This window comes from Ranitomeya imitator, chromosome 5, assembly GCF_032444005.1.
Source record: "Ranitomeya imitator isolate aRanImi1 chromosome 5, aRanImi1.pri, whole genome shotgun sequence".
Taxonomy (NCBI): Eukaryota; Metazoa; Chordata; class Amphibia; order Anura; family Dendrobatidae; genus Ranitomeya; species Ranitomeya imitator.
Window position 1 is genome coordinate 514,923,008 of NC_091286.1, and position 26,393 is coordinate 514,949,400.

General features: G+C 41.7%; 2 protein-coding genes across 4 annotated transcripts in view; both read left to right on the forward strand.

The window, feature by feature from the left end:
• The first annotated feature begins 6,317 nt into the window (after positions 1 to 6,317).
• Positions 6,318 to 26,393, forward strand: part of P2RY12 (purinergic receptor P2Y12) — an 88,308-nt gene continuing 68,232 nt past the window's right edge. Inside the window, exon 1 of one of the 2 annotated variants that reach the window (XM_069727508.1) lies at positions 6,318 to 6,367. The gene's annotated coding sequence lies outside the window, so the exon portion shown is untranslated. Of the gene's footprint in view, positions 6,368 to 19,427; positions 19,476 to 26,393 lie in introns of those variants that run through there. The other variant, XM_069727509.1, reaches the window with a different exon arrangement.
• The window catches only part of LOC138638300 (P2Y purinoceptor 13-like), a 273,462-nt gene continuing 253,389 nt past the window's right edge, over positions 6,321 to 26,393 (forward strand). Inside the window, exon 1 of one of the 2 annotated variants that reach the window (XM_069727504.1) lies at positions 6,321 to 6,367. The gene's annotated coding sequence lies outside the window, so the exon portion shown is untranslated. Of the gene's footprint in view, positions 6,368 to 19,434; positions 19,476 to 26,393 lie in introns of those variants that run through there. The other variant, XM_069727503.1, reaches the window with a different exon arrangement.

Sequence of the window (26,393 nt, forward strand, 5' to 3'; positions counted from 1 at the left end):
CATGTTGAGAGGAAGGAGGATCAATGTGCGGATTATGTGGTCCAGAATCAAGGCTACTGAGACTGGATCGTGTGGAAGATGTGGTGGTGCTAGCAAACTGACTGGAAGCATTATCGCCTCTCTCTATATATCCAACAACCTTTCCACCCTGGATTGGCTTCAAATGTGGTGTTCTACACTGCCCTTCAAAGTGAACAGGAAGCTAGGTCGACATGATGTGTGTATTTGTTGTGCTCCCACAGCAGGCACAGTTTCACCTTGCCCACGGCCTCTGCGCTCACCATCAGCATCACATCCACTTCACTGTCCCTTACCACGCGCCTAGCCCATTTTAACCCCTTAATCCCATATGACGTACTATGCCATCGAGGTGACCTGGGACTTAATTCCCAGTGACGGGATAGTACGTCATATGCAATCGGCCGCTCTCACGGGGGAAGCTCAGCCGATCGCAGGCGGTTGTCAGCTAACTATTGCAGCTGACATCTGACACTATGTGCCAGGAGCGGTCACGGACCGATCCTGGCACATTAAACCCCGCCACAGTGCGATCAAAGATGATTGCGCATTCCAAGGGCATAGGGAAGCATCACGCAGGGAGGGGGCTCCCATCGGGCTTCCCTGAGACCCTCGGTACAAGGCGATGTGCTCACCTTGTACTGAGCGTCTCCTCCCTGCAGGGCCCGGAAACAAAATGGCTGTGTGGCTACTTCCAGGTCCTGCAGGGAGGTGGCTTACAAGCGCCTGCTCAGAGCAGGCACCTGGAGCAGGGCATGTCAGATCGCTGATCTGACACAGTGCTCTGCAAAGGGTCAGATCAGCGATCTGTCACTATATAGTGATTTCCCCCCCTGGGACAATGTGATAATGTAAAAAAAAAAATATTTAGATGTGTAAAAAAAAAATTCTAAATAAAGAAAAAAAAATATTGTTCCCATAAATACATTTCTTTATCTAAATAAAAAAAAACAAAAAAAGTACACATATTTCGTATCGCCGTGTCCATAACGACCCGACCAATAAAACTGTCCCACTAGTTAACCTCTTCAGTGAACACCATTAAAAAAATGAGGCAAAAAACAACGCTTTATTATCATACCGCCGAACAAAAAGTGAAATAACACGTGATCAAAAAGACAGATATAAATAACCATGGTACCGCTGAAAACGACATCTTGTCCCGCAAAAAAAGAGCTGCCATACAGCATCATCAGTGAAAAAATAAAAAAGTTATAGTCCTCAGAATAAAGCGATGCAAAAACAATTATTTTTTCTCTAAAATAGTTTTTATCGTATAAAAGCGCCAAAACATAAAAAAATTATACAAATGAGGTATCGCTGTAATCATACTGACCTGAAGAATAAAGCTGCTTTATCAATTTTACCAAACATGGAACGATATAAACGCCCCCCACAAAAGAAATTCATGAATAGCTGGTTTTTGGTCATTCTGCTTCACAAAAATCGGGCGGCACGGTGGCGCAGTGGTTAGCACAGCAGCCTTGCAGCGCTGGTGTCCTGGGTTCAAACCCCACCAAGGACAACATCTGCAAAGAGTTTGTATGTTCTCTCCGTGTTTGCGTGGGTTTCCTCCGGGCACTCCGGTTTCCTCCCACATTCCAAAGACATACTGATAGGGAATTTAGATTGTGAGCCCCATCGGGGACAGTGATGATAATGTGTGCAAAATGTAATGTGTGGCGCAGTGGTTAGCACAGCAGCCTTGCAGCGCTGGTGTCCTGGGTTCAAACCCCACCAAGGACAAGATCTGCAAAGAGTTTGTATGTTCTCTCCGTGTTTGCGTGGGTTTCCTCCGGGCACTCCGGTTTCCTCCCACATTCCAAAGACATACTGATAGGGAATTTAGATTGTGAGCCCCATCGGGGACAGCGATGATAATGTGTGCAAAATGTAAAGCGCTGCGGAATATGTTAGCGCTATATAAAAATAAAGATTATTATTATTATAATAAAAAGCGATCAAAAATGTCACGTGCCTGCAAAAAACAAGACCTCACATGTCTCTGTGGACCAAAATATGGAAAAATTATAGCTCTCAAAATGTGGAGACGCTAAAACTATTTTTTGCAATAAAAAGCATCTTTTAGTGTGTGACAGCTGCGAATCATTAAAATCCACTAAAAAACCCGCTATAAAAGTAAATCAAACCCCCCTTCATGACCCCCTTAGTTAGGGAAAATAATAAAATTAAAAAAATGTATTTATTTCCATTTTCCCATTAGGGTTAGGGCTAGGGCTATGGTTTGGGCTAGGCTAGGGTTATGGCTAGGTTAGGGCTAGGCTAGGGTTAGGGCTAGGGTTAGGGCTAGGCTAGGGTTAGGGCTAGGATTAGGGATAGGGATAGGGCTAGGGTTAGGGCTAGGGTTAGGGCTAGGGTTGGGGTTAGGATTAGAGTTGGGGCTAGGGTTAGGGCTACAGTTATTGTTGGGGTCTAAAGTTAGGGCTGGGGCTATAGTTATGGTTGGGGCTAAAGTTAGGGTTAGGGTTTGGATTACATTTACAGTTGGGATTAGGGTTAGGGGTGTGTCAGGGTTAGTGATGTGGTTAGGGTTATGTTTGGGATTAGGGTTAGGGGTGTGTTAGAGTTAGGGGTGTGGTTAGGGTTGGGATTAGGGTTAGGGGAGTGTTGGGGTTAGGGGTGTGGTTGGGGTTAGGGGTGTGGTTGGGATTAGGGTTTCAGTTACAATTGGGGGTTTCGACTGTTAAGGCACATCAGGGCTCTCCAAACGCAACATGGCATCCAATCTCAATTCCAGCCAATTCTGCATAGAAAAAGTAAAACAGTGCTCCTTCCCTTCCAAGCTCTCCCGTGCGCCCAAACAGGGATTTACCCCAACATATGGGATATCAGCTTACTCAGGACAAAACTGGACAACAACTTTTGGGGTCCAATTTCTCATGTTACCCTTGGGAAAATAAAAATTTGGGGGGCTAAAAAAACATTTTTGTGGGAAAAAATGATTTTTTATTTTCACGGCTCTGCGTTATAAACTGTAGTGAAACACTTGGGGGTTCAAAGTTCTCACAGCACATCTAGATAAGTTCCATGGGGGGTCTAGTTTCCAATATGAGGTCACTTGTGGGGGCTTTCAACTGTTTAGGCACCTCAGGGGCTCTGCAAATGCAACGTGATGCCTGCAGACCAATCCATCTAAGTCTGCATTCCAAATGGTGCTCCTTCCCTTTTGAGCTCTGCCATGCGTCCAAACAGTTGTTCTCCCCCACATATGGGGTATCGGCGTACTCAGGACAAATTGGACAACAAATTTTGGGGTCCAATTTCTCTTGATACCCTTGGAAAAATTCATAACTGGGGGCTAAAAAATAATTTTTGTGGAAAAAAATATTTTATTTTTACGGCTCTACATTATAAACTTCTGTAAAGCACTTGGTGGGACAAAATGCTCACCACACATCTATATAAGTTCCTTAGGCGGTCTACTTTCCAAAATGGTATCACTTGTGGGAGGTTTCAATGTTTAGGCACATCAGTGGCTCTCCAAACGCAACATGGCGTCCCATCTCAATTCCTGTCAATTTTGCATTGAAAAGTGAAATGGCGCTGCTTCCCTTCCGAGCTCTGCCATGCGCCCAAACAGTGCTTTACCTCCACATATGGGGTATCAGCGTACTCAGGACAAATTGGACAACAACTTTTGGGGTCCAATTTCTTCTCTTACCCTTGGGAAAATAAAAAATTGGGGGTGAAAAATCATTTTTGTGAAAAAATATGATTTTTTATTTTTACGGCTCTGCATTATAAACTTCTGTGAAGCACTTGCTTGGTCAAAGAGCCCATCACACATTTAGATAAGTTCCTTAGAGGGTCTACTTTCCAAAATGGTGTCACTTGTGGGGGGTTTCAATGTTTAGGCACATCAGGGGCTCTCCAACCGCAACATGGCATCCCATCTCTATTCCAGTCAATTTTGCATTGAAAAGTCAAATGGCGCTCCTTCCCTTCTGAGCTCTTCCATGCGCACAAACAGGGGTTTACCTCCACATATGGGGTATCGGCATACTCAGAACAAATTGTACAACAACTTTTGGGGTCCATTTTCTCCCGTTACCCTTGGTAAAATAAAACAAATTGGAGCTGAAGTAAATTTTTTGTGAAAAAAAAGTTATTAAATGTTCATTTTTTTACAGGAAATATATATATATATCTTGGTACCGTGTTAGCCTGTAGATAGAAAGATATTTAGAATTGAGAGTCCTCAGTGGTTGATACCTTTTAATGGCTAACTGCAAAGATGGTAACAAATTGCAAGCTTTCGATACTACACAGGTCTCTTCATCAAATGATGAAAAAATAATGAAGAGACCTGTGTAGTCTGAAAAGCTTGCAATTTACCATCTTTTCAGTTAGCCATAAGGTATCAACCAATGAGGACTCTCAATTCTAAACATTTTTTTTAAACATTCCAAAAATTCCTGTGAAACACCGAAGGGTTAATAAACTTCTTGAATGTGGTTTTGAGCACCTTGAGGGGTGCAGTTTTTAGAATAGTGTCACATTTCAGTATTTTCTATCATATAGACCCCTCAAAATGACTTCAAATGTGATGTGGTCCCTAAAAAAAAAATGATGTTGTAAAAATGAGAAATTGCTGGTCAACTTTTAACCCTTATAACCCCCTAACAAAAAAAAATTTTGGTTCCAAAATTGTGCTGATGTAAAGTAATGTAATATTTTGTGTGACATATCTCTGTGATTTAAGGGCATAAAAATTCAAAGTTGAAAAATTGCGAATTTTTTTTTCACAAAGAATCACAGGTAATATCAATTGAATTTTACCACTATCATGAAGCCCAATATGTCACGAGAAAACAATGCCAGAATCACCGGGATCCATTGAAGCGTTCCGGAGTTATAACCTCATAAAGGCACAGTGGTCAGAATTGTAAAAATTGGCCTGGTCATTAACGTGCAAACCACCCTTGGGGCGTAAGGGGTTAAATTACGTATATTACATCTCTGTTGAGAAAACTTTGCAGGATTAGTATTGCAGGAATTTTTTTTACTTCAGATGAACTTGTTACACTGCAGTAGCAAAATAGCAATGCTATTGCAATCAATCAAGTCTGGTTGTATTGCTTTTAACACATGACTGGCACAGTATAAATGGCATATAATATTTTCCTACTGAAAAAAACTTTCCAGGATTAGTATTGCAAGAAAATTTGACCACCACAGATGGACTTGTTACACTGCAGTAGCAATATTACAATGTTATTGCAACCAACTAAGTCTGGCTGTATGCTTTTGACACACAACTGGCACAGCTTAAATGCCGTATAATATTTCCCTGCTCAGAACAATTTGCAGGATTAAGAGCAAAAACAATATTATTAGCCCTGAGAACGGCTTTTGGTATGAGTTGCAGCGGAAATGACTTGCAATTATCCCTATCCTGTTTTATACTATCCCTATCACATAATCTCACTCCCACTCCATTACATTCTTCTTACATTCATCTCCTTGCAGAATCCAGATACAGCATGTTGGACAATCAGCCAATGAATTCCCTTATACTTCTAATGAAAGTTGTTCTAATAAGCTGTAAGGTTAACCTGGCAGCTACGAGCTGATGTGAACATTGTGTAATGCGTTCTCTTCTCCTCTTTTTAAAGCTGCAGCCACGTCCAAGTATACAATACAATACTAATTGTTCCATTAGAAATGCAATGTCTGTGAATACAGCCTTTATATTTTTGACATGTTCTTTAATAATTCATGGTACATGAACAGTATATCATGCTTTGCCTAAAACAGAGTATGACGCCATCAAGTCACTTTCTTGTTGGACAAGTTACAAACTTACGCAACGTTAGTAATTATTTTACCCCAAGTCCATTAAAATTACCAGATCATTAGAAGCCAAATTTCAGAGAGTTTTCATGCCTGTGCTGTATATTTAAAAGAACAGAATATTTCTATAGAAGTCCTGTATTTGTATGGTAACACAATGAGATTAATGTCTGGCTCCAGGCACAGTCTGTTTAATAAGACAATCTCCAGTGCAAGGCTGCTATTATTTACTGCCTTGGAACAACGCAGCTTTCCGGTGTACACCATTCACCCAAGAACAACATTAGCCTGAGAGAAGTCTCTGTTGTTACCTGTACAGCAAAATCAATGAGTCCATTGACGTTGAGGGCAGGTTCCATTAAATCAAATATAAGTTGAACATGATGAGCCAAAGGAAGATGGTAAGAAGTCCCAGAAGCGAAGCTCGCAATTTGTTCCAGCACATTGCAAGATATCTGTGAATAATAACCATCCAAAGCTCAGAACAGTCATCTCTGAAATTACTGCCCATCACAGGAGAACGTGGTGACTTCACGTAAGTACTATTTATCTGTTTAATAATGGCCCTGTCTAGGAAAATAGAGTCAAGTTTCCCATTTTGTATAAAATTTTCTACACTTTAGAAAACACAGAACATGGTGAATGTCGTTGGATTGATATCAAGATTTCATGGTTTATGATGAGGCTGATATCAGGTAGCACACAGAGGGGCTCCAGTGTTGGTGCTGGAATATTTTGTATCTTTCTCTTTAATAACATCGTGTGCTTATCTCATGTTATGTAATTCTGAAATGCATCAGTCATTGTGCGATCGTTCTTTTGTCAAATGAACAAAAATTCTGAAAATTGTAGACCGTTGTGTTGCTTCAAGTGTAGTATAAATACATGTGTTAATGTATCGATGAGAAGAAAATGCATTCAGAAGTTTATTTTCCTAAAGTAATGACCTACGATGAGTTGTACTGTTCTTAATATTAATCATTTCGATGTCATTTTTGCCGGTATGTAATTTACATGTAAAGAAATGTGATAAGCATATTGCCCAAGTCCATAAACCCTACTCGGGAGTAGGCCACACTCCATAACAAGATTTAAACATAACGATCCTCATGTGGTTCTCAACAATAGGATCAAGAAGTGTTTCTAAACACGATTTTATATTAAAACAATTCAATTTATTTATTTAACATCAATAGATAGCAAAACAGTAGAAACAGATGGTGCCTCAGACCAAACAAAAACAAAGGCAAGCAAAAAGTGGAACTCTGCAAAAATACTGGGTGAAAAGATTTTTTTCAACCAACTCCTCCCACTTTAATCTAATTGGCCATTTTGGTGATATGAGTCATTTTACTCCTATTCACTGATACATCCTCTCATATTGTTAGGGGTCGAGTTCCTGCCTCTGCACAGGGGGAATCTCGAGCCATCTCTGCTGCGGTCTCCCATTCTTCTCCTGCCGCAGTGGAGCCTGCTCAGCGGAGGTGTCGGTCCCAGCGTCATGCTCAGTCTGACACTGTGCGAAGGGTTACTGCTGTCCTTCCAGGTTCTGCCATTGTAGCCAGTACTGGTCAGCAGCGAGCAGATGCCTTTGGGACTAAGTCCTACTTTTCCCCTTCTGAGCATGCCCAGGGTAAGATCTCTCATTGGAGATCAAGGGTCACATGCTCAGGTACTGCAGATATTCCCATTGGTACTCTAGGAAGGTCCTGAAGTTGCTCAAGTTCTGTGGCAGTATCCCATTGGTCCTTTTTTGGAAGGTCCTGTAGTTGCTGCAGCTATATAAGGTGCGCATGACTGCACGGCCATGAGCTAGTATCTTTCTGAGTTATGTGCTTTGCGCCAGTGTGCTCATGTGAGATTGTATTCAGGGACCCGGCTGAAATAAGCCCCTAGAATACCGGCACCTCCGGTGAGGAGATTGTGTGTATTCAGAGACCTGGCTGAAATAAGCCCCTAGAATGCTGGCACCTCCGGCGAGTTTTGTGTGCATGCATGACCACTGACTGCTCTTTGTTGGGCAGTTAGCCTGTGCTCCTGTGAAGTCTAACAGGGTGCAGTGCTTTCCTTTCACGGCTACTCTGTGAAGTAACAGAGCTAGTCTATACCGCCAAATAGTGCCATCATTTACTAGCAGCAGGTTCTCCTGCACGGTGGACCCCGAGCTGCGAACGCATCAATAATAATAAACATCTATATTTACTCGGTGCGTTCCGCCAGCCCTAACACATATTCATTGATTGGATGATGATATAGCTCCTCCCACTTCAGTCTGACAAGTGAATGACGACACAAGTCTGTCTCACCTGCTAAACTGAATTTTAAGTTTAGTTGATGTGCATTTAGGCTAGTTATTATTATGGAGTACTTTGGTGTTCTATTTATCCTATTTATCCATATTTTAATATTCATAAACGTCGAGTCATCTTGCACTATTATTCTGTGTGATCGTGTAACATAGTATACCAGGGCACAATCACCTTTTGGTAGTGATATTTGTGGTATGAGTTTGTATGGCTCCGTTTCTACTCTCCTGGTGGCTGCCCGGATGGCTGTCCTTTGTAGATTTTTGTTCCCTCTTATAATCCTTGTGAAGTACCTCCAATTAACAATGTGAACATATGCATTTCTTACTCCAGTTTTTCAATTGTGTGCATGGATAGTCCTATTGGGGTTTCCTGTTCTTCCTTGCAATTGTTGCAAAACATGTTATTTATTTATATTTGTAAATGCTATGAACAATCTTCCATGCTTACATGCATTGGTGGTATGATTGCTCCTCCCACTTGAACCTGATTGGCCGCTTTACGGCATAAGTCATTTGACTCTGCGTATAGATGCGCCCTGGTACACTCACTGGTTTCCCGATGGTGTAACTCCTCCCAATTTACACCGATTAGTTGCGTGATGGTATAAGTCATATGACGCCTGTCCATAGACACACCCCCAGGAAGAAGCAACCGCGAAACGCGCGTTGCGGTCCGGAGGCACAGCCTGTCACTTGGCAGTGGATTCTTTGTGGGACACGTTTGGAGGTAATATGTTGAGAAACTGATTTTGTGCAATATATGTATGTGTGGATTCTTGAAGGGATGATACTATAGTATTTGGTCAGGGGTTTCCGTTGTATGGGCAAATTGCGCCCTCAGCACTTGTTTTGAAACTGTGGATATGACTTCCGTTTTTTCCCCTTCTGTCCACTGACAGCATGGATAGTTGCTAGTTACAAATACTATACTATTAGTGCTTGATTGAGAGTATTGCAATGTGTTATTGACTATATATACATATATACCTCTATTATTAGAATATCTCAATTTTTGGATGAAAGAAAAAAGTCTTTTCACCAAGTATTTTTGCGGAGTTCCACTTTTTGCTTGCCTTTGTTTTTGTTTGGTCTGAGGCACCATCTGTTTTTACTGTTTTGCTATCTATTGATGTTAAATAAATAAATTGAATTGTTTTAAAAAAATCGTGTTTAGAAACACTTCTTGATCTTATTGTTGAGAACCACATGAGGATCGTTATGTTTAAATGTAATGAAATGTTAAGAATTTTTTTACTCCATCCCACACACCTTTATTAAAGAGAGATAGCAATATTATAATGTAATACCGACACATTGTGTACAAATGTCTCTGGCTGCTCCAGTCATCTGAACCAACCTGATTTAGATGCATGGAATTAATTTTTCAGTCCAGATTTCTGCAGTCGGCATTATGTGAACGCCCCCTTATAAAACGCACATACAGTTTGATGAGTCTGTAGACTCGGTACATTGTGCAATACTGGAGGTGTGAATTTAGAAGTTTCATTTGAAGGTGGTCTCACATTTTTCTCAAGTTGATCAAAAAGGACTATTTCAACTAAAACAATGATGTGTTGGGTGAAATTTTACAAAGAACGATCACTTTAACCAGACTGTCAATGACTGTAAGATCTTACTGGAAAGGAAGGTTCCCAGACTGATCCCAAAAAGATCTCCTGTTTTTTCACTCATTTTGATTAGACATGGATATTTTGTGCAGTTGTATCAGGTAATATGGTCTAAAATGTCTATAGTGCGTACGACTGAACTGGTGGAGAAATCATTTGCCATTTGATCATCTATTCATGGATTGTTTAACCACCATCCTATTTCCGTCTATGTGTATGGCCACCTTTACATACATTTCTATGGCAATGGCTTGGATTATGCATATTACCATAAATTCTGTATACTGTAGATTAGTGATATGATAAACATTTTTTATGTTCATTTCCATGATAAGAGAGTTTAGCAGCAATTTATCTATCTGGGTGCAATACATTAAGAGCACCGCACCACTTGTTGAGTATTTACAGTGTCATAATGAAGAATAGATTTTATGAGCTTACACATGACTGCGTGGTGAATGCATCCTCAGAGTCATAACAATTATGGTCTAAAGTGCACATTAAAATACAAAAGACAAAGGTTCCTAACCAGAAATAAAAGGACTTAAAGCAGAAATTTTTGAATTGTCTTTCTGAAGAAAAGGTCACCCCCAACTCATTCTGCCTCAACATAAAGCAAAGGTACAAAAATTAGGAAATCTGATAATGGAAATACCTGGGATGTGACATGATGTTGATCAAAGTAGGACAAGAGCTGCAGCCTGGAAAAAGTGCTCTCTAGCATTGGAAATGTTTCCTGCTTGCTCTTTCTCACCTTCTGTCCGTCATCTCCAATGAAATAGAAGAGATAATATTTTATTATTGTAATTCCTTAAATGAAAGCTACTGTAACTACATTAGCAAAGTTTAATCACTAAGTTACAGCTATCCTCTTCCTTAATGTCTCAGCTCTGTTCATGGATATCAGTGAGATAAAGATGTGCTCAAAAGTTTACATAACCCGGCAGAATTTTTGCTTTCTTGGCCTTTTTTTCAGAGAATATGAATGATAACACCAAAACTTTTTCTCCACTCACAGTTAGTGGTTGGGTGAAGCCATTTAATGTCAAACTACTGTGTTTTCTCTTTTTAAATCATAATGACAACCAAAAACATCCTAGTGACCCTGATCAAAAGTTTACATACCCCATTTCTTAATAACGTGTATTGCTCCCTCTAACATCAATGACAGCTTGAAGTCTTTTGTGGTAGTTATGGATGAGGTTCTTTATTTTCTCAGAGGGTAAAGCTGCCCACTCTTCTTGGCAAAAGCCTCCAGTTCCTCTAAATTCCTGTGCTATCTAGCATGAATTGTGTGCTTGAGATTTCCCCAGAGTGGCTTAATGATATTGAGGTCAGGAGACTGAGATGGCCACTCCAGAACCTTCACTTTGTTCTTCTGTGGCCAATGAAAGGTCGACTTGGCCTTGTGTTTTGGATTGTTGTCATGTTGGAACATCCAAGTACATCCGATGCGTAGCTTTCGGGCTGATGAGTGCAAATTTGCCTCCAGTATTTGATGATAACGTGCTGCATTCATCTGTCCTTCAACTTTGACCAAGTTTCCTGTGCCTTTGTAGCTCACACATCCCCAAAACATCAGCAATCCACCTCCGTGCTTTACAGTAGGAATGGTGTATAGGCCTTGTTTACCTCTCTCCTAATGTAACGTTTATGGTTGTGGCCAAAAAGTTAAATTTTGGTCTCATCACTCCAAATTACCTTGTTCCAGAAGTTTTGAGGCTTGACTCTGTGCTGTTTTGCATATTGTAGGTGAGATACTTTGTTGCATTTGTGCAGTAATGGCTTTCTTCTGGCAACTCGACCATGCAGCCCATTTTTCTTCAAATGCCTCCTTATTGTGCATCTTGAAACAGCCACACAACTAGTTTTCAGAGAGTCCTGTTTTTCAGCTAATGTTATTCGTGGGGTTTTTTTGCATCCCGAAAACTTTTCCTGGCAGTTGTGGACAAAATTTTTGTTGGTCTACCTGACCGTGGTTTTGTTTTTACAGATCCCCTGATTTGTTAATCACAGTTTGAACACTGCTGACTGGCATTATCAATTCCTTGGATATTTATTTGTATTCCTTTCCTGTTTTATACAATTCAACTACCTTTTCCCGTAGATCTATTGACAATTATTTTGTTCTTTTGCTTTCCCTATGACTCACAATCCAGAAATGTCAGTGGCTGGATGAAAGATGCAAGAGTCTGTCTGGATCCCTGAAACTCACTCGGCTTTTATGCACACACACTGATTACAATCAAACAGGTCACAGGTGAGGATGTTACCTTTAGTAGCCATTCAAACCCATTTGGGTCAACATCTGTACGTTATCAGGCCAAAATCACCAGGGTATGTGAACTTTTGATTAGGATCATTTGGATATTTTGGATTGTCATTATGATTTAAAAAGAGAAAACACAGTAGTTTGACAAAAAAATGGCTTCACCCAACCACTGACCATAAGTGGAAAAATAGTTTTGGTGGCATCATTCATATTCTCTGAAAAAAGGACAAGAAAGCAAAAATTCTGCCGGGGTATGTAAACTTTTGAGCACAATTGTATGTACACCTCAAACTGTCGGGTGCCCTGGACTCCCATCTATGAGTTAATGCCCCTACGAATAGTGTTTATTAGTCTGGAGGACTCAAACTTACCACGTATTTCATGTATGCGTGAATGGGAACAGAATATAATACTCTATTTTGTGTAGACCCCCCCTCCCCCCCCCGATTTGAGAAGGCTTCACTTGCCAGATCTGTGTTAGTTTTGTTATTTTAGAAATCCCTAAATTTAAAAATGGGATCCTCCAGCTAATATAATAGATTTAAAAGAATTATTTTGTCTTCCCCCTAATAATGGCTACTGTGTACCCATTGTGTACAAAAACAAGTTAAATGCTTGTTAAAATTGAACATTTAAAAACCACTAAAATGAATAAAACTTTAATCAATGGTTAACAAATCAGCTACCATCATTCACAGCTATTCATGTAAATATGTAGTTATGTGAAGAGTGCAAAAACGAGTTAGCGACTTCTGTTCTGTTATTGTCCACTATAGATATTCCTATTCCTTTTGATGCATGCAAACATCTGTAAAGGGGCTTGGAGAAGTGTAAAATAAAGAAGTAATAATGGAGAAAATGCTCTTACATTCCAATAAACAGCCGAAAGAGTGTTTATTGTGGATTATTCAGATTCAAAAGTCAACATTGTTGACAGCACACTGGCCTGTGTAAGAAGGGAATGTGCTGCCAACAGTTTACAGACTGTTCAACCTGGTAAAACGAGTGTTGAGTGACTTGATACATGGTCAGTCTTCACCAGCTATAGACAAAAATCTTTCATTGTAAAACCACCTTTAGGCCGAGGTCACATGACCATAGATTCTCTCACCAGAGAGAATGGGGTCGATTACGCTAATGACACTCAGATAAAACTTACGATACGATTTGGATGAGAGAATCCGCACACACTGAGGAGAAAATGGAAAAAAAATGTTTCCATTTTCTCCATTTTGTGAGGCCACGGAAATCCAACTATCTATCTATGCTTTCCACACGGCCATAGAGTTGAATGGGAGAGTAACTTCCAGTTTCAGAGTGAAATCACAGCATTCTGCCCCATTCAAAAACATTGATTCGAGTGCTATCCAATAAAAAATTGGATAGCACTCTTCCGATTAATATATTTGTGTGAGCGAACCCTTAGAAATGTTTCTGGACTTATTCAAGCCCCCTAAAGTCACTCCATGCACTAAAAAAATGGTAGTGAACAGATTTGAATAGACTTAATAATATGAAGGTAATACAGATCTTACATTTAGTGTTAACTTTGGTGAACTTCTCATAAAAGGCTAGCGACTATAGGCATAAATAAACCAGTTTCGTTCAGCTCTGCCAAAATGGGCAACATGTGAGAGGAGCCTAGGCTGGAGGAGTTATGGCTGCAGCCGCCTGTAAAATTAATCAATAGAGTTGAACGACTTTTAATTTTTTCGGATCGAGTCGGGTTTCGCGAAACCCGACTTTGTCAAAAGTCGGGCCGGGTGAAATCGGCCGATTATTGCGAAAAGTCTGGGGCTGACTGAAACACGAAACGCAATACAAGTCAATGGGGAATCAAAGTCGGCAGTGAGTGGAGGCCAGGAAAACACCTACAGTGCCCATTTTAATGCCAAAAACATCAATTCTTATTACTTAAGCTTGTCAATCTTAATTTACTTTATAATAGTAGTTAGGCATTGAAAACTGAGGGTCATTTGGCTAAAGATGGGGGGGTAGGGCTGGCTCAAGATTTTTGTGGGCCCAGGAAACGCGGAATACGTCATGGCAATGGAGCAGGGAGAGGTAAGTATTTCAACTTTGCAAGTGCTGTGATCCTGAGGAAGCATGGGGGCCCACTCATTGGCACTGGCACAAGGCGCCTCATAGTACGGCGGTGTGTTTGACGGTGGGTGGCGCCTCCCACTGGCAGAGACACTTTTGCGTACCATGAGGGCCCTGTGCCAGTGACGTTGCCAACAAGTATGCCCCTACCTGATGAAGGAACCTGCAATTTCATCTGCACCTTCCTCTTTGTCCCTGTGTAAGGTGGTATAGTATGCGGGAAGGGGAACCTGACTTTCAGCAGGGTCAGATTCTGGCTGTGTAGATTGCAAGGGGAATGTAGTGGTCTGGGTCAATGTACCAGCAGACTTATCTAGCAGTGGCTGGGCAATGGTCAGGATGAGGAGGAAACACAGATATAGGCCCAAATAATAAAGTAGGCTAAATGCAGTTCAAAATTGTTAACAGGACTAAACGGGCAGCATTGTTTTGTTCAGTGGAGGACAACTGTAATGAGTGGCAAACACAGTTAGTATTCCCAAATACTAAAGTAGGCTAAATGCAGTTCAAAATTGTTAACAGGACTAAACGGGCAGCATTGTTTTGTTCAGTGGTGGGCAACTGTAATGAGTGGCAGACACAGTTAGTAGGCCCAAATATTAAAGTAGGCTAAATGCAGTTCAAAATTGGTAACAGGACTAAACGGGCAGCATAGCTAGGTACAAGGGGTAGGCTCCTCTGCTGAGTAGCAGACAGTGATAGTAGGAGCAAAGTATTAACTGGTCTAAATGGAGGCCAGGGCCCCTGTATATTTTAACTATCATCTATCATTTCAACACATTTGTATTGGCAGTGCCATTGAAGGATTTAACAGCACAGACTACACAGTGGTGGAGCAGGGAGAGGTAAGTATTGCAAGTGGTAAAGCACTGTTCGAGCTGGGGGGAACACTCTCTCATGGGCGGCGGTACTGGCACAGGGCCACACATAGTACAACGGTGTGTCTGACGTTGGTTGTGCACCACCACCGTCAGAGACACTTCATTGTACTATGAGGGACCCTGTGCCAGTGCCGTCGCCCAAGAGTGGGCACACCCACCTTTCCAGGCAAACGGCACTCGCATGGGTGCTTGCGCCAGGTGGTGACCACGGCCCTGTGGGGGGAGTCAGCCCATTTAAGGATGTATAAAAATGGCCTATGGTGGACATTCAGCAACTGCAAATGGAGGAATTGGAGAAGTCAGTAAGAGGAGGCCAAAAGCAAGACATTTTTCCGGCAAGCTACGTATCAGCAGGGGAAGGTGGGCAAAATAATTTGAAATCCATGATTGGTTCATTTTAATGAAGGTTAGATCATCAACATTCTGGGTAGCCAGACGTGTCCTTTTTTCGGTCAGTATTGAACCAGCAGCACTGAAGACTCTTTCTGATAGCACACTAGCAGCAGGGCAAGCGAGCTCCTGTAATGCATATTCTTCCAATTCTGGCCAGGTGTCTATTTTAGATGCACAGTAATCAAAGGGGAATGACCTGTGAGGGAGAACATCGATAAAGGAGGAAAAGTAGTTTGTAACCATACTGGACAAATGCTGTCTCCTGCCACTTTGAAAAGATGCAGCAGTACCTGTCATGTCAGCTCTTCCACCAGACTTCCTCATTTTTTGGAAAATCTAACCAAAATAACAACCATTATATGGTACTGTAAAACAAGGTAGAAGCTGTATATAAACTTGTTGAGAGTTAAAATCTCCCTTTTTTTGGGGAGACTGAACCAAACCTCAGGCCCTGTGCATAAAACAACACAATGTAAGTGGCAGAAAGTGGCTGGCTGATATACGACAAACTAACAGGACTAAAATATATCCACTTTGTGATAATTTGAATTTCACTTATTTTTTTGGGAGACTGAACCAAACCTCAGGCCCTGTGCATAAAACAACACAACGTAAGTGGCAGAAATGTTGTGAATTCTGTGGCAGAGCTCCCTCCTGTGGTCACAAGTGGTACTTCGGCTGATTTTCTCTATGAGCTTCCGTTGGTGGAGGAGAGTGGTACTGCGGCTTCTGAGTTTCCTTCCTCAGGTGATGTGGTGAAGTCGTTAGGTGCTGCTCTATTTAACTCCACCTAGTGCTTTGATCCTGGCCTCCAGTCAATGTTCTAGTATTGGACTTGCTTCCTCCTGGATCGTTCCTGTGGCCTGCTGCTCTACATAGCTAAGTTCCGCTTTTGTTATTTTGTTTGCTGTTTTTTCCTTTCCAGCTTGCTTATTTGGTTTTTCTTGCTTGCTGGAAGCTCTGGGACGCAGAGGGTGTACCTCCGTGCCGTTAGTCGGTACGGAGGGTCTTTTTGCCCCCTTTGCGTGGTTGTTTGTAGGGTTTTGTGTTGACCGCAAAGTTACCTTTCCTATCCTCGCTCTGTTCAGAAAGTCGTGCCTCACTTTGCTAAATCTATTTCATCTCTACGTTTGTCTTTTCATCTTAACTCACAGTCATTATATGTGGGGGCTGCCTTTTCCTTTGGGGTATTTCTCTGAGGCAAGGTAGGCTTATTTTCTATCTTCAGGCTAGCTAGTTTCTCAGGCTGTGCCGAGTTGCATAGGGAGTGTTAGGCGCAATCCACGGCTGCCTCTAGTGTGGTTGGAGAGGATTAGGGATTGCGGTCAGCAGAGTTCCCACGTCTCAGTGCTCGTTCTATGTTTTTGGGTTATTGTCAGGTCACTGTATGTGCTCTGACTTCTATGTCCATTGTGGTACTGAATTACCTCATCATAACACAGAAAGTGGCTGGCTGATATACCACAAACTAACAGGACTGAAGTATATCCACTTTGTGATAATTTGAATCTCACTTATTTTTAGGGAGACTGAACCAAACCTCAGGCCCTGTGCATAAAACAACACAATGTAAGTGGCAGAAAGTGGCTGGCAGATATACTACAAACTATCAGGACTGAAATATATCCACTTTGTGATCATTTGAATTTCACTTATTTGTTTGGGAGACTGAACCAAACCTCAGGCCTTGTGCATAAAACAACACAATGTAAGTAGCAGAAAGTGGCTGGCTGATATACAGTATGAAAAAATACAAGGACTGTAGTACAATTTTAATCTCCCTACAATGATCTCAGGACAAGTATGGCAGCAATAAAAAGGACTGCTGCACACAAAAGTGTGGACAAATAAACAAGATAACTGTGCAGAAAGGAGCAACAGGATTTTTGCTTTTAAAAAAGCAGTTGGTTTGCACAGCAGCATGCAAACAGCAATGCAGCTATCAGGGAGCCTTATAAGGCAGCCTAATAAGCTACAGAGCTGATGCACAAAAATATAACCTCCACTGTCCCTGCAAAAAAATGGTGGTGTTGGACAGTGGAAATCGCTACAGCACAAGCGGTTTGGGGGTTAATCTTCCCTAAAAAAAGAAAGAAATGTCCAACTTCACCGAGTCCGTAAAAAAGCGTTTTCTTTATTCACAAACTATAAACATGGAGGATACAGACTTCAGCACAACCATATGGGTAAGAATCTCAACGCGTTTCTGGAGACTAGGCTCCCTTAATCACGCTTTTTTACGGACTCGGTGAAGCTGGACATTTCTTTCTTTTTTGGGATCTTGTACGCCTGGACACAGCGGGTCCATGCTCCCGAGGTTTGGTTGCTGTATCACGGGTGAGCTGGTTTATGTTCCTTCTTACAAAGTTAATCTTCCCTCCCTAACTATATGCCCGCCCCTTTATAGCCCCTGTGATGCCGCAGAAAGCAAGCCAATCACTGTCATGCCCTTCTCTAAGATGGTGGGGACCGAGACCTATGTCATCACGCTGCCCACACTCTGCGTCCTCCTTCATTGGCTGAAAAATGGCGCTGACAGCATCATACGAAACGCGACTTTTGCGCGCAGATTGCCTACCTCATGGCCGATCCCACACTAGGATTGGGTCGGGTTTCATGAAACCCAACTTTGCCAAAAGTCGGCGATTTTTGATTTTGTCCGATTCGTTTAGTTCAACCCTATTAATCAATAGTGGTGGCGTTTCTTATGCCAGAAAAATTACGAAAGTGCTTGACTGGTGCAACATTTCTAGGGAGCCGCATAGAGGCTCCTGTCACTGATAAGATGCGGCAAACTCATTAAGTGGTGAGTGCCTGACTTTTAGTGAATTTGGCATATCTTATTCCTGCATGCCCCCCATTAAGATTGGTGTATGACACGCCACCCTTAACGAATCGGGACCAATGTCCCCAAGAATTGGCCTCATTTCACTCATCACATCCTTAATGAACTACGTACTGACCAGCACCTGACAGTATCTTTCTATCTGTGATTTAGTACTTGACTTATCCCCATTGTATATTCCAGTACTGACGTTCAATCCATTTTGGATACTTGTTTGGTAAAACATTAGAAATAGACTGGCTCACGTTAATGTTTGTTCTTTCTCTGTCCTAAATTCAGAGCGCTCTACATTCAGTCACTGAGGAGTGCAGTAACATCATTAGCTTCTACAACACACGTATTTTAGGAGAACATTTCACTATAAAACATTAATTTCACTATAAAAAGGGACATCTGTTCTCTGATGCCGCTAATGTTCTGCAGATGTACTAATGGGAAGTACGTGAGATGTGACAGTGCATAGGCGATTAGTACAGATCTGCTGTAAGAGAAAGCGGGAGGAAGCTCTATACCAGCAGCACATAAGCAAGAATATAACAAATGAGGATCAAATTGGAAATATGGTAAATTCCTAACACAGAATACATTTGGTCAGTACTCGGTAATTTGAGTTTTTGTTACTCTTCCTTTGCTCGGATTGCTGTGTATATCCGCATTGTCCTATTGGCTGACTTTAGGATAAAATATTAGAACTTTCTCTAACCATATCCTGCTTTCTTGATACTTTTCAAAACTTTGTAGTGAAAAGCAATAAGTAATAATTAATTGCTAATCATTTCTGTCTGAGTTTAGTTCTGCCGCACAAAGAAATATTCTCATGTTCTGCAAATAACATACATTTCAAGATCACGGCCTCAGTAACACAATATTTGCTATTACCTCCAGCTTTGTGTTACTTAGTAGCCAACATTAACCCTAAAAGTGCAAATTACTGTATTGCTGTCTTCAATTGATAATATGCACATCTTAAAGTAGATGGGAAGAAGGAGGTTTTCCACCATGTTTTCAAAACAAGCCAGAAGCAAGGATCCTGATAAAATACAGAAATAATTGTTACGTAACACTCCAAACCCCTGACACCTCCAGTGGTATCTCCGCCTAGGACCATGATTGGCTCTGAGATTAGGTTTACTGAATGGATGGGACGTCTTCAATTCTGATCTTGGCAGACACCATCGAGGAATCAAGGCAGGAGCAACAGAGATTCGGAGTGGTAAATAACATTTTTTCATTTTATCATGACACTCTTTCTTGCTGCTAGTTTTCAAAAATTGGCAGAGAAATCCTTTAATATATCTGTAGTAATATAAACCAGACTTTTATCGGTTATATATGTAGAGATTAAAGTTATTAGATAGCAAATTGTGAAGAGGACAATGTGTAAAGGAGGAGTCGGGCACCAAGGTCAGTCGTGCAGGGCTTGTATTCCCAACCTGTCTTATGTGTACCCCAGGACATACACCTCACGTCTTTATGGGGTTCTTGGGTGGTTCTTAATCTGTAATTTTACTAGGTGTCTACAGCGCAGCTGTCTGTGAGTGAGCTCTGATCCTCAATGTCACAGTTGGGTCTGGCCCATTATCTTTACGCCTCTTGCTCTCTGACACTATGAGCACATCACAGAGTGCAGTCATCACAAGGTGTCTGGGACATGGGTCAGATAAAATATACATACATAATTCCTTGTCCTTGACACAAAGCTTAGAGGGTTGTCCTCCCCTTTTTTATGCTACAAACAGACCTACCTTAATCTAACAATTGAAAAAATGATACTCATCTACCAAGCTTCCATTTCCCTTTTGTAACATTGCCCAGGTCACTTGTAGGTCTCCTTGCTTCCTCTTCCAATGGGGTTGGTGCATGATAAACAGTGGGTAGAGGAGTGACCAACAAATTACTGCTGTGGCCAGTGATTGGTGGTAGTGGTCATATGTCAGTTCTCTGTCAGAAGACCTTTCATGAAGCCTGGAGAGGCATCAGAGCAGCAGTATAGAAGAGCAGCCTAAATTGGAATTATTTTTTTTTAGTTTTACAGCACATTAGACCAATTTTTAAAGGGAATCTGTCACCCCCTGGGACACTTTTCAGCTATTACTATGGGCATACAGGTAATAGAAATGTAATCTAGTCTTACCTGTATGCCTCATAGCTGCTATCTAGATGTGGAGAAACTGACTTTTATTTCATTATGTTAAGGAATTCTTCCAGGCTCCGGGGTGTGCAGTACCTGGAAGAAATCCCTGCCTCCCCTCATTATACTATCAACCTGTGATGTTCAGTTATGACTCCGGAATCCCGCGTATGTGCCCTGCACTCGCTCGACAATCTGAACCTATTCCTTCTCTCTATGGTCAGTGTGTTCAGCGTTCTTGTGCTTCGGCGACTGCACACAAGAACCGGACCATAGAAAGAAGGAAGAGCTACAGATTGTCAAGGAAGTGCAGGATGCGTGCCCGAGATTCCGGCGTGGGATTCAGGCACAGCAACTGCACGTTACAGGAAGTGCATGGGAGGGGGGTGATAGTGTAATGAAGAGCTGAGGCAGAGATTTCTTCCAGGCACCGCTCGTCACAGAGCCTGGAAGAAATCATTAGAATAATGAAATAAGTCTATTGCTCAACATCTAGACAGCAACTATGAGGCATACAGGTAAGACTAGATTAACATTTCTATTACCTGTATGCCCATATTAATAGCTGAAAAGTTTCCCAAGGGTGAGAGATTCCATTTAAAATGATAACTTTAAAATGAGGAAGACAACCCCTCAAAGGCAGGCACTACACAGGAGCTTTAACAATTATTACCTGTTAAAAAATCTCAGTATGTTGATGCTTATGTTGCTATGTATCACACACAAGTGGCAAAAAATCTTTGGAATTTTTGCAACTTGATGTTGTCTGGTCAGAAAATATTTATGATCTATTCTTATGTCATGTCATCAATATCCGACAGTGTCTTCAATGTCCGATATCCAGCACCCTCACCAATCAGCTGTTACCAACTCAAGCAGCTGTCAGATATAAGCATGCTGATCTCCAATAAATTTGTAGAGGCCACTGCCGGGTTCTGCAGAACAGCTTCTGTTCAAAAAATCCTGTGGTTTTCTATGGTACCTGACACCAGCCACTACACAATGAGTGGAGCTGTGCAACGCAGCTTCATTTAATGTGTTTACATCTGGCTGCCATGTGAGCTTGTAATAGCTGATTAGTGTGTGTGTGTGTGTGTGTGTGGGGGGGGGTGCTGGATGTCGTACCCCTCACTGATCTGATATTGAAAGCATATTTTACAGACACAGTTGATGCTGTACCCCAGACTAAATCTTAATGTTTGGATTAGCTGTAGCAGAATGTTTTACTTATTTTTTCTTTAATTTGTAGAACATGTAAACAACGAAATTGGGCATTGCCATAATTAGACAAAAAACTGCAGAATCATCCAGTATAATTAAGATGTACCCATGCAGTTGTAAGCAGGTATTGCCTGGTTTACGTGTTTTCTAAGAGTGCTTTCGCCTTCCTGTGCCGAACCCTTAGCTATTCCTCTGCCTTAGGGGGTTTTGTTGTAGTTATTTGAGTAGGGAGCACTTTGCTTACAAACATTGAGAGAAACACTGTTCTCTAGTACATTACTTTGCCCCCATGCTTCCTTACAGTTTGTATATAATATCTTGCATATCACACCTATTATAGTTGAAAAAGGCAGAGTAAGGCTGCCGTCACACTAGCAGTATTTGGTCAGTATTTTACATCAGTATTTGTAAGCCAAAACCAGGAGAGGGTGATAAATGCAGAAGTGGTGCATATGTTTCTATTATACTGTTCCTCTAATTGTTCCACTCCTGGTTTTGGCTTACAAATACTGATGTAAAATACTGACCAAATACTGATAGTGTGATGGCAGCCTTAGGGTGAGTTAACATTAGGCTTTTTTTTGCAGGAAAACCTGATCTCTTGGCAGGAAATAAGCTGCAGAAAAAAAGTATGCTTTCCTTGTTTTTTCTTGCATTTTTGCGGTGTTTTTTAGGCGGTTTTAGCATCCTACATTTGTTTCTTGTGCATGCTGATAAAGTTTAGTGTTGAAAATAAGCCCTACTCCATAGAATTAGGTTTTGGCACAAAAAATGCAGCAAGACCTGATACTTGCATTTTTGGTGCGTTTTTCACCACCCATTCAAGTAATTGGGTGAAAAAAGCTGAAAAAAAGCTGAAAAAATGCTGATAGAAGTGACATGCTCTATGTCCAAAAAACAAGCAAAGCACAAAATACCGATAACAAAAAAATTGTATGTGCATGAGATTTCTGATATCTCATAGGCCTTGTTGGTCCTGTAAAAAGCAGCTGAAAATTAGCATAAAAGACACACTAAAACACACAGCAAATACGCCTAGTGTGAACTTAGCCTATTATAGTAATGAATGCAAAGTACAAAATCACATTTTTGCTTAGTATGTTAAAGGGGTTATCCGGGACTTTGCTTATATTTTGCTGTGGGTTAAGAACTTACACGCAAGTAGTTGCTACCTACCTGCCTGTTGTGCTCAGCACTGATGATTGCTGTCTCAGAAATGTCACAGACCGCTCCTGCTGGTGATTCACCAGCTTCTGGTGACGTCAGCTTCTTCTCTTCTTCACTCTGCTGATGCGGTATTACTGCTGATGTCATGCTGATTGACATCTGGCTCCTGCCTAACTGTGGGAAGTAGGCAGTCTATCAGCATGACGTCATCAGTGATTCACTACTGACAGAACAGATGGGGAGAGGAAGAGCAGCTTTACTGATGTGGGGTCAAATGAAGCAGAAGAATCACCAGCAGGAGTGGTCAGTGACCACTCTGAGCCGGCAGAGATAGGCAATGGGCAGAACAGGCAGGTAGTAAGCAAATACCTACCTCTATGTTAACCGCAGCAAAAAAATAAGCAAAGTCCTGGAAAATCACTTTGATTGTGAAATGGTGCACAGTACTATGAAATTGTCAAGCATATCCATACAAAGACTGTAAAACTGGTAGATAAAAGAAGCTATAATCAACTAGAAAATCCCCAGGATAGGCATTGTTAAGATTAGGCAAGTGCATAAAATAATATTCATTGACATAAATGAAGGTGGAATTGCCATATTTAACAATCCCTTTAGAGTGCATTAATAGACAAGATTCTTTATCTGAAAATAGGTTTTTCCAGAAGTCAAAGACCTATGAAAGAGTTTAATGTAAGTGTGACACCTCAGAAGTTCGGTTGTCACAGTGGAATTTGTTGTGAATTCTGTGGCTGAGTTCACTTCTGTGGTCACAAGTGGTATTGCAGTCTCTGGGCTTCCTCCCTCAGGTGTTTTGGTGAGCTCGTTGGCTGCCTTGCTATTTAGCTCCACCTGAGTCTGTCTTCCTTGCTCCTTGTCAATGTTCCAGTGTTGGATCTGAGCTACTGCATCTTTTCTTGGGCCTGCTGCTCTGCTAGATAAGTGCTTCTAGTTTGTTTTCTGTTTTTTCTGTCCAGCTTGCTATTAACTTTTGCTGGAAGCTCTGAGAAGCAAAGGGGTGCACCGCCGTGCTGTTAGTTCGGCACGGTGGGTCTTTTTGCCCCTTTGCGTGGTTTTCGTTTTAGGGTTTTTTGTAGACTGCATAGTTCTCTTTGCTATCCTCGCTCTGTCTAGAATATCGGGCCTCACTTTGCTGAATCTATTTCATTCCTACGTTTGTCTTTTCATCTTGCTAACAGTCATTGTATGTGGGGGGCTGCCTATTCCTTTGGGGTATTTCTCTGAGGTAAGTCAGGCTTGTATTTCTATCTTCAGGCTAGTCAGCTCCTCAGGCAGTGTCGAGTTGCATAGGTAGTGATAGGCGCAATCCACTGCTGCTTATAGTTGTGTGAGGATAGATCAGGTACTGCAGTCTACAGAGATTCCACGTCTCAGAGCTCGTCCTATTGTTTTTGGTTATTGCCAGATCTCTGTATGTGCGCTGATTACTGCACGCTGTGTTGCCTGATTGCCAGCCATAACAGTACAAGGAGCCTCCCAATGATTCCCAATAGAGGGAAAAAGAAATCCTGACATCATTTTTTTTTCTTAGCTCTGTCTTCAGTCTTTTTTTTCCCCTAGACATTAGAGTGCTTCAGGACACAGCTGTGGACATGGATATTCAGGCTCTGTGCTCCTCAATGGATAATCTCGTTGTAAATGTACAAAAGATTCAAGATACTATTGATCAGAAATCGATGCTAGAACCAAGAATTCCGATTCCTGATTTGTTTTTTGGTGACAGAACTAAGTTCCTGAGCTTCAGAAATAATTGTAAGCTATTTTTGGCCTTGAAACCTCATTCTTCTGGTAATCCTATTCAACAGGTTTTGATTATAATTTCTTTTTTGCGCGGCGACCCACAGGACTGGGCGTTTTCTCTTGCACCAGGAGATTCTGCATTGAGTAATGTTGATGCATTTTTCCAGGCGCTGGGATTGCTTTACGATGAGCCTAATTCAGTGGATCAGGCTGAGAAAAATCTGCTGGCTTTATGCCAGGGTCAGGATGATGTAGAAGTATATTGTCAGAAATTTAGGAAGTGGTCAGTACTCACTCTGTGGAATGAATCTGCACTAGCGGCTTTGTTCAGAAAGGGTCTCTCTGAAGCTCTTAAGGATGTAATGGTGGGATTTCCTATGCCTGCTGGTTTGAATGAGTCTATGTCCTTGGCCATTCAGATCGGTCGTCGCTTGCGCGAGCGTAAATCTGTGCACCATCTGGCGGTATTGTCTGAGAGTAAACCTGAGCCTATGCAGTGCGACAGGACTATGACTAAAGTAGAACGGCAAGAACACAGACGTCTGAACAGACTGTGTTTCTATTGTGGTGATTCTACTCATGCTATTTCTAATTGTCCTAAACGCACTAGGCGGTTCGATAGCTCTGCCGTTATTGGTACTGTACAGTCCAAATTCCTTTTGTCCATTACCTTAATGTGCTCTTTGTCATCGTATTCTGTCATGGCGTTTGTGGATTCAGGCGCTGCCCTGAATCTGATGGATTTGGATTATGCTAAACGTTGTGGATTTTTCTTGGAGCCTTTGCGGTGTCCTATTCCGTTGAGAGGAATTGATGCTACACCTTTGGCCAAGAATAAGCCTCAGTACTGGGCCCAGCTGACCATGTGCATGGCTCCTGCACATCAGGAAGTTATTCGCTTTCTGGTACTGCATAATTTGCATGATGTGGTCGTGTTGGGGTTGCCATGGCTACAAACCCATAATCCAGTATTGGATTGGAACTCTATGTCGGTAACCAGCTGGGGTTGTCAGGGAGTACATGGTGATGTTCCATTTTTCTCTATTTCGTCATCCATTCCTTCTGACATCCCAGAGTTCTTGTCGGACTTTCAGGATGTATTTGAAGAGTCCAAGTCTGATGCCCTACCTCCGCATAGGAATTGTGATTGTGCTATCGATCTGATTCCTGGTAGTAAATTCCCTAAGGGTCGTTTATTTAATTTGTCCGTACCTGAACACACCGCTATGCGCAGTTATGTGAAGGAGTCCCTGGAGAAGGGACATATTCGCCCATCGTCGTCACCATTGGGAGCAGGGTTCTTTTTTGGAGCCAAGAAGGATGGTTCGCTAAGACCGTGTATTGATTACCGCCTTCTTAATAAGATCACTGTTAAGTTTCAGTATCCCTTGCCATTGATTTCTGACTTGTTTGCTCGGATTAAGGGGGCTAGTTGGTTTACTAAGATTGATCTTCGTGGTGCGTATAATCTGGTGAGAATCAGGCAGGGAGATGAATGGAAAACGGCATTTAATACGCCCGAGGGTCATTTTGAGTATCTGGTGATGCCGTTCGGACTTGCCAATGCTCCATCTGTTTTTCAGTCTTTTATGCATGACATTTTCCGTGAGTATCTGGATAAATTCTTGATTGTTTACTTGGATGACATTTTGATCTTCTCAGATGATTGGGAGTCTCATGTGAAGCAAGTCAGAATGGTTTTCCAGGTACTGCGTGCTAATTCCTTGTTCGTGAAGGGATCAAAGTGTCTCTTCGGTGTGCAGAAAGTTTCATTTTTGGGGTTCATCTTTTCCCCTTCTACTATCGAGATGGATCCGGTTAAGGTTCAGGCCATCCAGGATTGGACTCAGC